The sequence below is a fragment of the Triticum aestivum genome, chromosome 7B (assembly GCF_018294505.1).
Source record: "Triticum aestivum cultivar Chinese Spring chromosome 7B, IWGSC CS RefSeq v2.1, whole genome shotgun sequence".
Taxonomy (NCBI): Eukaryota; Viridiplantae; Streptophyta; class Magnoliopsida; order Poales; family Poaceae; genus Triticum; species Triticum aestivum.
The window spans coordinates 610,148,439-610,164,103 of NC_057813.1; positions in this window are offsets into that span (position 1 = coordinate 610,148,439).

Genomic DNA, 15,665 nt, shown 5'->3' on the forward strand with positions numbered 1-15,665 from the left:
TCTGTTGTTTTGCTCCGGGTTTGTTTATTTTTCTGTTCTGGTTCCTTTTCGTTTCATTTTCTTTTACATTATTTTTTTATTTTTCTGTTCTGTTTCTTTTTCTGTTTTCTTCTTTTTATTTGCGTAGTATATAAAATGTTCACCGTGTATTACAAGAAATTTCATTGTATTACGAAAAATGTTGATTGTATATTATGAAAATTGTTCACAATTGCATATAAACATGTTCATCGTGTATTACAAAAATGTTCATCATGTATTTATGAAATTGTTCAACGTTTTTTACTAAATGTTGATTGTGTATTAAAAAATTGTTCAACACATATATTCATCTTGTTTCAAAAATGTACATCGTGTATCATTTAAAATGTTCAATGGATATAAAAAATGTTCAGTAAATATATTTTGGAATTTTTCTATTTTGGTTTTGGTTTTTCAACAAGTATACAAATGTTTCACTACGTTTCTTAATTTTGTTCGGTGTATATTACACAATGTATTCGTAAATTGTTCAACATATTTTCACAAATGTTCAGTACATGTCTAAAAATTGTTCAGCATGTATATTCATTTTTTTTCAAAAATGTTCATCCTATATTATTTAAAATATTCAGCTTATTTTAAGAAAATGTTCTACGGATATCGCAAAATGTTCAACGGATATTAAAAAAAATATGTGTACTTTAAAAAATAGATTCAACAGAGTATGGTACTTAATCATTCGCGCCTCAAATTAACCGAATAGCTCACTGATTCCATCGGTTAGCCACATTAGCACTAGAAAGGAAGGTCGTGAGTTCGAACTATTGCTGGCACAAGAATTTTTGTTTCTTTTTTTATTTGTGAGCTCGTTTCCTCCTAATGGACCGGCCCATTCGCTATTCCTTTAGCGAAGGCTCGACCATTTGCCGCCCGCGCGCGGCAAATAGGAGCTCTCCATGCTACATGCCCACACTAACATGCTACATGCGGGCATCCTATACAGCAAGGACATCAGTTCACGTCTGCATGGATGCATTGGATTTCTCAGAATTATAGAAATAAGATTTTCTTTACCTTGTTCTTCCGGCTCATTTGACTCCCAAGGGTTACAAGGGGTACATATATTTCATGGTATTAAAACGCACAAATTCCACAAGAGATTGTTGTTTCTCTAAACTCATTTCAAGGAAGATGTAAGAACTCGAGAAGTACACAAAAATTCCACAAGAGATGGTTCAGTCCCCACGTTTCATACAGGGCCTTAATCTGATAACAACCTTTGATTATTGTCCTTCTTCCTACTCTTACAGGCTGGCCTTGAGGGTTCATGCAGGGCCGGTCCTGAGATTTTGGGGGACCGGGGCGAAACTAAAACGCGGGGCCCTTAGTATAGACATAATAATAATAACAATGAAATATGTATATATGAAATATCTCAATAGCACTTTAATGATTTCAAAATCAGTATGAGAATCAAATAATTTATGCATATTACCTTAAAGTTTTCTTCTAACATTTCTAGATGCAAAATCACTTATGATGGCGTCGATGTCAATCTCATCCAATAATTTCTTCTCTTTGCATAATGTAGCAGTGGAGATATTAGGATAGCAACCAACTTCACTGACATGCTTGAAAATCCGCATACTCTACAAGGAAAGATCTTACAAATAGAAACAAGAAAAACTTTGTCGACATCTTTTGATTAAACTAGGCACTTTCTATAATGTTTCTCTCCATTGCTTAATTTCCTATGATAATGAGCATTTGAAAAATGTCTTCCCGCTTCATCTACACGGTATTCTATTGCCCCCCCCCCCCCTCTCATAGGCCCTTTCTCAACTAACATGTCTCCTGCTTTATTATCAAGATTATCTTAATTTCTTGGATCGTAAATATCCGGATTATGAATAGGTTATTCATCAACACTAGTAGATTGTGCATGTGCATCCAATGAATTACCTACATCTCGGAGCCACTTACATTGTTATTGGTGTCAACATTTTCTTCTCGCTGATCATATTCTGAAAACCCAATAGTTTACTGCTCTTCCTCTATGGCAACCATCTCCAACTAATCATCTTGGTTTATCAAAGCAGTGGAAGCACCATTATTATTCTTGAGAAATTTGTGCATATCTCCGCATTATCATTTGACTCCCAAGGGTTACAAGGGGTACATATATTTCATGGTATTAAAACGCACAAATTCCACAAGAGATTGTTGTTTCTCTAAACTCATTTCAAGGAAGATGTAAGAACTCGAGAAGTACACAAAAATTCCACAAGAGATGGTTCAGTCCCCACGTTTCATACAGGGCCTTAATCTGATAACAACCTTTGATTATTGTCCTTCTTCCTACTCTTACAGGCTGGCCTTGAGGGTTCATGCAGGGCCGGTCCTGAGATTTTGGGGGACCGGGGCGAAACTAAAACGCGGGGCCCTTAGTATAGACATAATAATAATAACAATGAAATATGTATATATGAAATATCTCAATAGCACTTTAATGATTTCAAAATCAGTATGAGAATCAAATAATTTATGCATATTACCTTAAAGTTTTCTTCTAACATTTCTAGATGCAAAATCACTTATGATGGCGTCGATGTCAATCTCATCCAATAATTTCTTCTCTTTGCATAATGTAGCAGTGGAGATATTAGGATAGCAACCAACTTCACTGACATGCTTGAAAATCCGCATACTCTACAAGGAAAGATCTTACAATAGAAACAAGAAAAACTTTGTCGACATCTTTTGATTAAACTAGGTACTTTCTATAATGTTTCTCTCCATTGCTTAATTTCCTATGATAATGAGCATTTGAAAAATGTCTTCCCGCTTCATCTACACGGTATTCTATTGCCCCCCCCCCCCTCTCATAGGCCCTTTCTCAACTAACATGTCTCCTGCTTTATTATCAAGATTATCTTAATTTCTTGGATCGTAAATATCCGGATTATGAATAGGTTATTCATCAACACTCGTAGATTGTGCATGTGCATCCAATGAATTACCTACATCTCGGAGCCACTTACATTGTTATTGGTGTCAACATTTTCTTCTCGCTGATCATATTCTGAAAACCCAATAGTTTACTGCTCTTCCTCTATGGCAACCATCTCCAACTAATCATCTTGGTTTATCAAAGCAATGGAAGCACCATTATTATTCTTGAGAAATTTGTGCATATCTCCGCATTGTGATTTTACCAATTTTTCCACGGCCTTCTTACTGTTCCTTTTATCGCTACCCGATGCATACTTCCTGTTGTTTCTGGAGACATGATAACACACAAGGCTGAAAACAAAAACAAATGCTGCATCAATTGTTGAATGTTACTGGCTTATGCATCAAGGAACGGCAATATAATATACCTGATGATCGATTTGCTGATGAGCATTAGTGCGTGTGCCTGCACAAAATTACAGATGGGGATCCCTGGATTTAAAATCAGTGCAGAACTAGATTAGACGTGTCCCTAAGTGCCTATACGGAATTACAGATGGGGGCCTAGGAACTGAAATCAGCAGCTAATTAGGTACGAAATTACCAGGACACAGGAGGGAGGAGGCGGCAGTACCCGTACAAATGTCGGGCGTCGGCGGCCTAGGGCTCGAATAGCTGTGCCTGCCTCATTGTCGTGATGGAATTGGAAGGGCTTGCATGGAATAACAAACAAACCGATCGATGGGGTGGGCGATCGGCCCGCTACTTTCTGCGCTCGTGCGTCTGCGTGAAAGACTAAGCCCAGCACCCAGCCTTTTTTTCTTGACGTAGGCCCATAGCCGACCTAGGCCTAGCTGTTGCATACCTTCTAGGTGGGGGCCCCTGGATCATGGGGGCCCGGGGCGCCCCCCTGCCCCCCCTCAGGGCTAGCCCTGGGTTCATGTATGTGCCTCTTCTAGCAGGTCTTGCCAGTGGCGGGAATGATGTCATTGGTAAGAGAGGAGGATAAAGTGGTGGTGCAACAGGTAGACGACAACAACGCTATGGCGGGGATCGGGGGAGGCAAGCAAAGACGCGGTGGATGGCGGCGCCGGCGCGGCCATAGAGGAGGTAGAAGGCCGCGCAAGGCCGATCATGGCAGAGTGTGGCAGCATGCTAGAAGAGGTACATATGTATTTTGTTTGGTAGGTAGATATGCGAGTTTGATGTGGACACCGTGGGATAAGCCCACATAATCTGTAGGAGGGATAAAGAGTGATTGGTGGAATTGATTGTTGTATTGCTTGAACCTCACGGACATATATATAAAAGTTATTGATCAATTTAAAGTACAAGACAACCTAAAATAAATCCTAGTCTATCTTATATTTCGTAACTAATCACGACCACATATTTGGTCATTCTACCGCTGGCGTCCATGAATAAAAATTAAGCAGGCTACTAAGTGGTAACCATGGGTGGCCCACGTCCACGATCAACCTGTGACGCCCCCGATTCAATCGTACACTATCATGCACGCAAATGTGTACGATCAAGATCAGGGACTCGCGTGAAGATATCACAACACAACTCTAAAAATAAAATAAGTCATGCAAGCATCATATTACAAGCCAGGGGCCTCGAGGGCTCGAATACAAGTGCTCGATCATAAATGAGTCAGCGGAAGCAACAATATCTGAGTACAGACATAAGTTAAACAAGTTGCCATAAGAAGGCTAGCACAAACTGGGCTACAGATAGAAAGAGGCGCGGGCCTCCTGCCTGGGATCCTCCTAAAGTACTCCTGGTCGTCGTCAGCGGCCTGCATGTAGTAGTAGGCACCTCCAGTGTAGTAAGAGTCGTCGTCGACGGTGGCGTCTGGCTCCTGGGCTCCGGCATCTGGTTGCGACAACCAGGTAGGAGGGAAAGGGGGAAAAGAGGGAGAAAAGCAACCATGAGTACTGAAGGAAATATGCCCTAAAGGCAATAATAAAGTTATTATTTATTTCCTTATATCATGATAAATGTTTATTATTCATGCTAGAATTGTATTGATCGGAAACATGATACATGTGTGAATACATAGACAAACATATAGTCACTAGTATGCCTCTACTTGACTAGCTCATTAATCAAAGATGGTTATGTTTCCTAACCATAGACATGTGTTGTCATTTGATTAATGGGATCACATCATTAGAAGAATGATGTGATTGACATGACACATTCCGTTAGCCTAGCACTTGATCGTTTAGTATATTGCTATTGCTTTCTTCATGACTTATACATGTTCCTATAACTATGAGAAATATGCAACTCCCGTTTACTGGAGGAACACTTTGGGTACTACCAAACGTCACAACGTAACTGGGTGATTATAAAGGAGTACTACAGGTGTCTCCGAAGGTACATGTTGAGTTGGCGCATTTCGAGATTAGGTTTTGTCACTCCGATTGTCGGAGAGGTATCTCTGGGCCCTCTCGGTAATACTCATCACCTAAGCCTTGCAAGCATTGTAACTAATGAGTTAGTTATAAGATGATGTGTTACAGAACGAGTAAAGAGACTTGCCGGTAACGAGATTGAACTAGGTATTGGATACCGACGATCAAATCTCGGGCAAGTAACATACCGATGACAAAGGGAACAACGTATGTTGTTATGCGGTTTGACCGATAAAGATCTTCGTAGAATATGTAGGAACCAATATGGGCATCCAGGTTCCGCTATTGGTTATTGACCGAGAATAGTTCTAGGTCATGTCTACATAGTTCTCGAACCCATAGGGTCCGCACGCTTAACGTTACGATGACAGTTTTATTATGAGTTTACAAGTTTTGATGTACCGAAGTTTGTTCGGAGTCCCGGATGTGATCACGGACATGACGAGGAGTCTCGAAATGGTCGAGACATAAAGATTGATATATTGGACGACTATATTCGGACACCGGAAGTGTTCCGGGTGATTTCGGAGAAAACCGGAGTGCCAGAGGGTTACCGGAACCCCTCCCGGAGAGTTAATGGGCCACATGGGCCTTGGTGGGAAGAGAGAGGGGCGGCCAGGAAGGGCAGCGCGCCCCATCTCCCTCTGGTCCGAATTGGACTAGGAGGGGGGCGGCGCCCCCCCTCTTTCCTTCCCCTCCTCTCCCCCTTCCTTCCCCTCCTAGTAGGAGTAGGAAAGGAGGAGTCCTACTCCTACTAGGAGGAGGACTCCTCCTCCTGGCGCGCCCAACAAGGGACGGCCGGCCTCCCCCCTCCCTCCTTTATATACGGGGGCAGGGGGCACCCCATAGACACACAAGTTGATCTACGGATCGTTCCTTAGCCGTGTGCGGTGCCCCCCTCCACCATATTCCACCTCAGTCATATCGTCGCGGAGTTTAGGCGAAGCCCTGCGCCGGTAGAACATCATCATCGTCACCATGCCGTCGTGCTGACGGAACTCATCCCCGAAGCTTTGCTGGATCGGAACCCGAGGATCGTCATCGAGCTGAACGTGTGCTGAACTCGGAGGTGCCGTACGTTCGGTGCTTGGATCGGTCGGATCGTGAAGATGTACGACTACATCAACCGCATTGTCATAACGCTTCTGCTTACGGTCTACGAGGGTACGTGGACGAACACTCTCCCCTCTCGTTGCTATGCATCACCATGATCTTGCGTGTGCGTAGGAAATTTTTTGAAATTACTACGTTCCCCAACAGTGGCATCCGAGCCTGGTTTTATGCGTTGATGTTATATGCACGAGTAGAACACAAGTGAGTTGTGGGCGATACAAGTCATACTACTTACCAGCATGTCATACTTTGGTTCCGCGGTATTGTGAGATGAAGCGGCCCGGACCGACATTACGCGTACGCTTACGTGAGACTGGTTTCACCGTTATGAGCACTCGTGCTTAAAGGTGGCTGGCAGGTGTCTGTCTCTCTCACTTTAGCTGAATCGATTGTGGCTACGCCCGGTCCTTGCGGAGGTTAAAACAGCACCAACTTGAGAAACTATCGTTGTGGTTTTTATGCGTAGGTAAGAACGGTTCTTGCTAAAAGCCCGTAGCAGCCACGAAAAATTTGCAACAACAAAGTAGAGGACGTCTAACTTGTTTTTGCAGGGCATGTTGTGATGTGATATGGTCAAGACGTGATGCTATATTTTATTGTATGAGATGATCATGTTTTGTAACCGAAGTTATCGGCAACTGGCAGGAGCCATATGGTTGTCGCTTTATAGTATGAAATGCAAACGCCCTGTAATTGCTTTACTTTATCACTAAGCGGTAGTGATAGTCGTAGAAGCAATAGTTGGTGAGACGACAACGATGCTACGATGGAGATCAAGGTGTCGCGCCGGTGACGATGGTGATCATGACGGTGCTTCGAAGATGGAGATCACAAGCACAAGATGATGATGGCCATATCATATCACTTATATTGATTGCATGTGATGTTTATCCTTTATGCATCTTATCTTGCTTTGATTGACAGTAGCATTTTAAGATGATCTCTCACTAAAATTATCAAGAAGTGTTCTCCCTGAGTATGCACCGTTGCCAAAGTTCGTCGTGCCCAGACACCACGTGATGATCGGGTGTGATAAGCTCTACGTCCATCTACAATGGGTGCAAGCCAGTTTTGCACACGCAGAATACTCAGGTTAAACTTGACGAGCCTAGCATATGCAGATATGGCCTCGGAACACGGAGACCGAAAGGTCGAGCGTGAATCATATAGTAGATATGATCAACATAGTGATGTTCACCATTGAAAACTACTCCATCTCACATGATGATCGGTTATGGTTTAGTTGATTTGGATCACGTGATCACTTAGATGACTAGAGAGATGTCTGTCTAAGTGGGAGTTCTTAAGTAATATGATTAATTGAACTTAAATTTATCATGAACTTAGTACCTGATAGTATTATTGCTTATCTATGTTTGTTTGTAGATAGATGGCTCGTGCTGTTGTTCCGTTGAATTTTAATGCGTTCCTTGAGAAAGCAAAGTTGAAAGATGATGGTAGCAATTACACGGACTGGGTCCGTAACCTGAGGATTATCCTCATTGCTGCACAGAAAAGTTACGTCCTGGAAGCACCGTTGGGTGCCAGGCCTACTGCTGATGCAACTGACGACATTAAGAACGTCTGGTAGAGCAAAGCTGATGACTACTCTATAGTTCAGTGTGCCATGCTTTACGGCTTAGAACCGGGTCTTCAACGATGTTTTGAACGTCATGGAGCATATGAGATGTTCCCGGAGTTGAAGTTAATATTTCAAGCAAATGCCCGTATTGAGAGATATGAAGTCTCCAATAAGTTCTACAGCTGCAAGATGGAGGAGAATAGTTCTGCCAGTGAACATATACTCAAAATGTCTGGGTATAATAATCACTTGATTCAACTGGGAGTTAATCTTCCGGATGATAGCGTCATTGACAGAATTCTCCAATCACTGCCACCAAGCTACAAGAGCTTTGTGATGAACTATAATATGCAAGGGATGAACAAGACTATTCCCGAGCTCTTCGCAATGCTAAAAGCTGCGGAGGTAGAAATCAAGAAAGAGCATCAAGTGTTGATGGTCAACAATACCACTAGTTTCAAGAAAAAGGGCAAGGGAAGAAGAAGGGGAACTTCAAGAAGAACAGCAAGCAAGTTGCTACTCAAGAGAAGAAACCCAAGTCTGGACCTAAGCCTGAAACTGAGTGTTTCTACTACAAGCAGACAGGTCACTGGAAGCGGAACTGCCCCAAGTATTTGGCGGATAAGAAGGATGGCAAAGTGAACAAAGGTATATGTGATATACATGTTATTGATGTGTACCTAACTAGAGCTCGTAGTAGCACCTGGGTATTTGATACTGGTTCTGTTGCTAATATTTGCAACTCGAAACAGGGACTATGGAATAAGCGAGCACTGGCCAAGGACAAGGTGACGATGCGCATGGGAAACGGTTCCAAAGTCGATGTGATCGCGGTCGGCACGCTACCTCTACATCTACCTTTGGGATTAGTTTTAGACCTGAATAATTGTTATTTGGTGCCAGCGTTGTGCATGAACATTATATCTGGATCTTGTTTGATGCGAGACGGTTATTCATTTAAATCAGAGAATAATGGTTGTTCTATTTATATGAGTAATATCTTTTATGGTCATGCACCCTTGAAGAGTGGTCTATTTTTATTAAATCTCGATAGTAGTGATACACATATTCATAGTGTTGAAACCAAAAGATGCAGAGTTAATAATGATAGTGCAACTTATTTGTGGCACTGTCGTTTGGGTCATATCGGTGTAAAGCGCATGAAGAAACTCCATACTGATGGACTTTTGGAATCACTTGATTATGAATCACTTGGTACTTGCGAACCGTGCCTTATGGGCAAGATGACTAAAACGCCGTTCTCCAGAACTATGGAGCGAGCAACTGATTTGTTGGAAATCATACATACTGATGTTTGTGGCCCAATGAATGTTGAGGCTCGCGGCGGGTATCGTTATTTTCTCACCTTCACAAATGATTTGAGCAGATATGGGTATATCTACTTGATGAAACACAAGTCTCAAACATTTGAAAAGTTCAAAGAATTTCAGAGTGAAGTGGAAAATCATCGTAACAAGAAAATAAAGTTTCTACGATCTGATCGTGGAGGAGAGTATTTGAGTTATGAGTTTGGCCTACACTTGAAACAATGTGGAATAGTTTCGCAACTCACGCCACCTGGAACACCACAACGAAATGGTGTGTCCGAACGTCGTAATCGTACTTTACTTGATATGGTGCGATCTCTGATGTCTCTTACTGATTTACCGCTATCGTTTTGGGGTTATGCTTTAGAGACGGCCGCATTCACGTTAAATAGGGCACCATCAAAATCCGTTGAAACGACGCCTTATGAACTATGGTTTGGCAAGAAACCAAAGTTGTCGTTTCTTAAAGTTTGGGGCTGCGATGCTTATGTGAAGAAACTTCAACCAGATAAGCTCGAACCTAAATCGGAGAAATGTGTCTTCATAGGATACCCAAAAGAGACTATTGGGTACACCTTCTATCACAGATCTGAAGGCAAGATATTCGTTGCTAAAAATGGATCCTTTCTAGAGAAGGAGTTTCTCTCGAAAGAAGTGAGTGGGAGGAAAGTAGAACTTGATGAGGTAATTGTACCTTCTCCCTTATTGGAAAGTAGTTCATCACAGAAATCAGTTCAGTGATTACTACACCAATTAGTAAGGAAGTTAATGATGATGATCATGAAACTTCAAATCAAGTTGCTGCCAAACCTCATAGGTCTTCCAGAGTAAGATCCGCACCAGAGTGGTACGGTAATCATGTTCTGAAAGTCATGTTACTAGACCATGATGAACCTACGAACTATGAGGAACCGATGATGAGCCCAGATTCCACGAAATGGCTTGAGGCCATAAAATCTGAGATATGATCCATGTATGAGAACAAAGTATGGACTTTGATTGACTTGCTCAATGATCAGCAAGCCATGTTAAATAAATGGATCTTCAAAAGGAAGACGGACACTGATAGTAGTGTTACTATCTACCAAGCTCGACTTGTTGCGAAATGTTTTCAACAAGTTCAAGGTGTTGAATACGATGAGATTTTCTCACTCATATAGAAGCTTAAGTCTGTCTGAATCATGTTAGCATTTGCCACATTTTATGATATCTGGCAAATGGATGTCAAAACTGCATTCCTTAATGGATTTATTAAAGAAGAGTTGTATATGATGCAACCAGAAAGTTTTTGTCAATCCTAAAGATGCTAACAAAGTGTGCAAGCTCCAGCAATCCATCAATGGACTGGTGCAAGCATCTCGGAGTTGGAATATACGCTTTGATGAGTTGATCAAAGCATATGGTTTTATACAGACTTTTGGAAAGAACTGTATTTACAAGAAAGTGAGTGGGAGCACTACAGCATTTCTGATAAGTATATGTGAATGACATATTATTAATTGGAAATGATGTAGAAATTTCTGGAAAGCATAAAGGAGTTTTTCAAAGAAATACCTCGGTGAAGCTGCTTACATATTAAGCATCAAGATCTATTGAGATAGATCAATACGCTTGATAAGATTTTCAATGAGTACATACCTTGACAAGATTTTGAAATAGTTCAAAATGGAACAGTCAAAGAAAGAGTTCTTGCTTGTGCTGCAAGGTGTGAAATTGAGTAAGACTCAAAGCCCGACCACGGCAGAAGATAGAAAGAGAATGAAAAGTCATTCCCTATGCCTCAATCATAGGTTCTATAAAGTATGCTATGCTGTGAACCAGACCTATTGTATACCTTGCTCTGAGTTTGACAAAGGAATACAATTTTGATCTAATAGTAGATCACTGGACAGCGGTCAAGAATATCCTTAGTGAGGACTAAGGAGATGTTTCTCGATTATGGAGGTGATAAAAGAGCTCGTCGTAAAAGTTACATCGGTGCAAACTTTTACACCGATCCAGATGACTCTAAGTCTCAATCTGGATACATATTGAAAGTGGGAGCAATTATCTAGAGTAGCTCCGTGCAAAGCATTGTAGACATAGAATATTTGCAAAATACATACGACTCTGTAATATGACAGACCCGTTGACTAAACTTCTCTCACGAGCAAAACATGATCATACCTTAGTACTCTTTGGGTCTTAATCACATAGCGATGTGAACTAGATTATTGACTCTAGTAAACCCTATGGGTGTTGATCACATGACGATGTGAACTATGGGTATTAATCACATACAGATGTGAATATTGGTATTTAATCACATAGCGATGTGAACTAGATTATTGACTCTAGTGCAAGTGGGAGACTGAAGGAATATGCCCTAGAGGCAATAATAAAGTTATTATTTATTTCCTTATATCATGATAAATGCTTATTATTCATGCTAGAATTGTATTAACCGGAAACATGATACATGTGTGAATACATAGACAAACATATAGTCACTAGTATGCCTCTACTTGACTAGCTCATTAATCAAAGATGGCTATGTTTCCTAACCATAGACATGTGTTGTCATTTGATTAATGGGATCACATCATTACGAGAATGATGTGATTGACATGACCCATTCCGTTAGCCTAGCACTTGATCGTTTAGTATATTGCTATTGCTTTCTTCATGACTTATACATGTTCCTATAACTATGAGAAATATGCAACTCCCGTTTACTGGAGGAACACTTTGGGTACTACCAAATGTCACAACGTAACTGGGTGATTATAAAGGAGTACTACAGGTGTCTCCGAAGGTACATGTTGAGTTGGCGTATTTCGAGATTAGGTTTTGTCACTCCGATTGTCGGAGAGGTATCTCTGGGCCCTCTCGGTAATACTCATCACCTAAGCCTTGCAAGCATTGTAACTAATGAGTTAGTTATAAGATGATGTGTTATAGAACGAGTAAAGAGACTTGCCGGTAACGAGATTGAACTAGGTATTGGATACCGACGATCAAATCTCGGGCAAGTAACATACCGATGACAAAGGGAACAACGTATGTTGTTATGCGGTTTGACCGATAAAGATCTTCATAGAATATGTAGGAACCAATATGGGCATCCAGGTTCCGCTATTGGTTATTGACCGAGAATAGTTCTAGGTCATGTCTACATAGTTCTCGAACCCGTAGGGTCCGCACGCTTAACGTTACGATGACAGTTTTATTATGAGTTTACAAGTTTTGATGTACCGAAGTTTGTTCGGAGTCCCGGATGTGATCACGGACATGACGAGGAGTCTCGAAATGGTCGAGACATAAAGATTGATATATTGGACGACTATATTCGGACACCGGAAGTGTTCCGGGTGATTTCGGAGAAAACCGGAGTGCCGGAGGGCTACCGGAACCCCTCCCGGAGAGTTAATGGGCCACATGGGCCTTGGTGGGAAGAGAGAGGGGCGGCCAGGAAGGGCCGCGCGCCCCCTCTCCCTCTGGTCCGAATTGGACTAGGAGGGGGGGCGGCGCCCCCCCTCTTTCCTTCCCCTCCTCTCCCCCTTCCTTCCCCTCCTAGTAGGAGTAGGAAAGGAGGAGTCCTACTCCTACTAGGAGGAGGACTCCTCCTCCTGGCGCGCCCAACAAGGGCCGGCCGGCCTCCCCCTCCCTCCTTTATATACGGGGGCAGGGGGCACCCCATAGACACACAAGTTGATCTACGGATCGTTCCTTAGCCGTGTGCGGTGCCCCCCTCCACCATATTCCACCTCGGTCATATCGTCGCGGAGTTTAGGCGAAGCCCTGTGCCGGTAGAACATCATCATCGTCACCACGCCGTCGTGCTGACGGAACTCATCCCCGAAGCTTTGCTGGATCGGAGCCCGGGGATCGTCATCGAGCTAAACGCGTGCTAAACTCGGAGGTGCCGTACGTTCGGTGCTTGGATCGGTCGGATTGTGAAGACGTACGACTACATTAACCGCGTTGTCATAACGCTTCCGCTTACGGTTTACGAGGGTACGTGGATGAACACTCTCCCCTCTCGTTGCTATGCATCACCATGATCTTGTGTGTGCGTAGGAAATTTTTTGAAATTACTACGTTCCCCAACAAGTACTCATCCAAAGTACTCGCAAGCAAGGATCTACACTACATATGCACGGGTATATGTGTAAAGAGGCAATATCGGTGGACTGAACTGCAGAATGCCAGAATAAGAGGGGGATAGCTAGTCCTATCGAAGACTACGCTTCTGGCAGCCTCCGTCTTGCAGCATGTAGAAGAGAGTAGATTGAAGTCCTCCAAGTAGCATTGCATAGCATAATCCTACCCGGCAATCCTCCCCCCATCACCCTGTGGGAAAGCGATCACCGGGTTGTCTGTGGAACTTGTCTGGGTGTGTTTTATTAAGTATCCGGTTCTAGTTGTCATAAGGTCAACGTACAACTCCGGGTCGTCCTTTTACCGAGGGACACTGCTATTCGAATAGATCAACTTCCCTGCAGGGGTGCACCACATACCCCAACACGCTTGATCCCATTTGGCCGGACACACTTTCCTGGGTCATGCCCGGCCTCGGAAGATCAACACGTTGCAGCCCCACCTAGGCACAACAGAGAGGTCAGCACGCCGGTCTAAATCCTATGCGCGCAGGGGTCTGGACCCATCGCCCATTGCACACCTGCACATTGCGAGGGCGGCCAGAAGCAGACCTAGCCTCCCTAATACAAGAGCAGGCGTTCCACTCCAATCAGGTGCGCGCCGCTTAGTCGCTGACGTCACGAAGGCTTCGGCTGATACCACGACGTCGAGTGCCCATATCTTTCCCGCGTAGTTGGTTAGTGCGTATAGGCCAGTGGCCAGACTCAGATCAAATACCAAGATCTCGTTAAGAGTGTTATTTTAAAGTAACTATGGACGCCGACCAGGTCCAGGCCCACCTCTCTCCTAGGTGGTCTCAACCTTCCATGTCGCTCCGCCACATAGTAACAGTCGGGGGTCGTCGGGAACCCAGGCCCACCTCTACCGGGATGGAGCCACCTGTCCCTTCAGCCCCCAGCTCTGAAAAATATCATAAGTAATGTAACAGTATAAAGTATGTAGCATATGCCCGTGATCACCTCCCGAAGTGATCACGGCCCAGTAGTATAGCATGGCAGACTGACAAGAATGTAGGGCCAAACTAGCATCCTATACTAAGCATTTAGGATTGCAGGTAAGATATCAACAGATGTAGCAACAATGACAGGCTATGCAACAGAATAGGATTAATCGAAATGGTAACATGCTACACTACTCTAATGCAAGCAGTAGAGGGAAGAATAGGCGATATCTGGTGATCAGGGGGGGCTTGCCTGGTTGCTTTGGCAAGGAGGGGTCGCTGTCGACGTAGTCGTACTCAGGGGCATCAGCGTCGGTCTCAGGGTCTATCAAAGAAGAAGAGGGGGAAGAAACAGTAAATACATTGCAAACAGATGCATGATGATGCATGACAAAGCAAACAACGGTGTTAGCTGTGCCCTAACGCAGTACTAGGTGATACCGGCATAGGGAGGAAACATCCGGGAAAGTATCCCCGGTGTTTCGCGTTTTAAGACAGATGAACCGGAGGGGGAAAGTTGCATGTTTGCTATGCTAGGGGTGTGTGGCGGACGAACGGGCTATGTATCCGGATTTGTCTCGTCGTTCTGAGCAACTTTCATGTACAAAGTTTTTCCAACCGAGCTACGGCTTATTTTATATTAATTTTAAAAGATTTAATCATTTTTAGAATTTATTTAATTATTTTAAATCAATATTATCCAGAATAGTGTATGCTGACGTCATCATGATGTCAACATGACATCAGCAGTCAACAGGGCGTTGACTAGGTCAAACTGACGTGAGGGTCCTGCATGTCATTGACTGATTAATTAACTAACAGTTAATTAGGTTAATTAGTGATTAGATTAATCTAATTATGATTAATTAAGATATTTAATTCTTTAATTAATTAATTATTATTTTATTGTTGTTATTTTTTTAATTCGCTATTTTTTTATATAAAAACGTTCTGGGCGGGGCCCGCCTGTCATTGGCCCCTAGGGGCCTTAGCTGTTACAGGCGTGCGGGCGCGCGCCCGAGTGGGGGCAGCGGGCGTGGCCTACAGGGGCACACCCGACTGGGGCGAGCCCAGGCGCTGGGGATCGGGCGAGGCCATCGGCGCGGCCGCCGGCTCCCATGGCGCCCTCCAGCAGAAGCGGCGCAGGTGTGGAACCGAAGCAGGAGGCGGCGCGTCGAGGCGGGCGCAGATGGGCGCGATGGCCG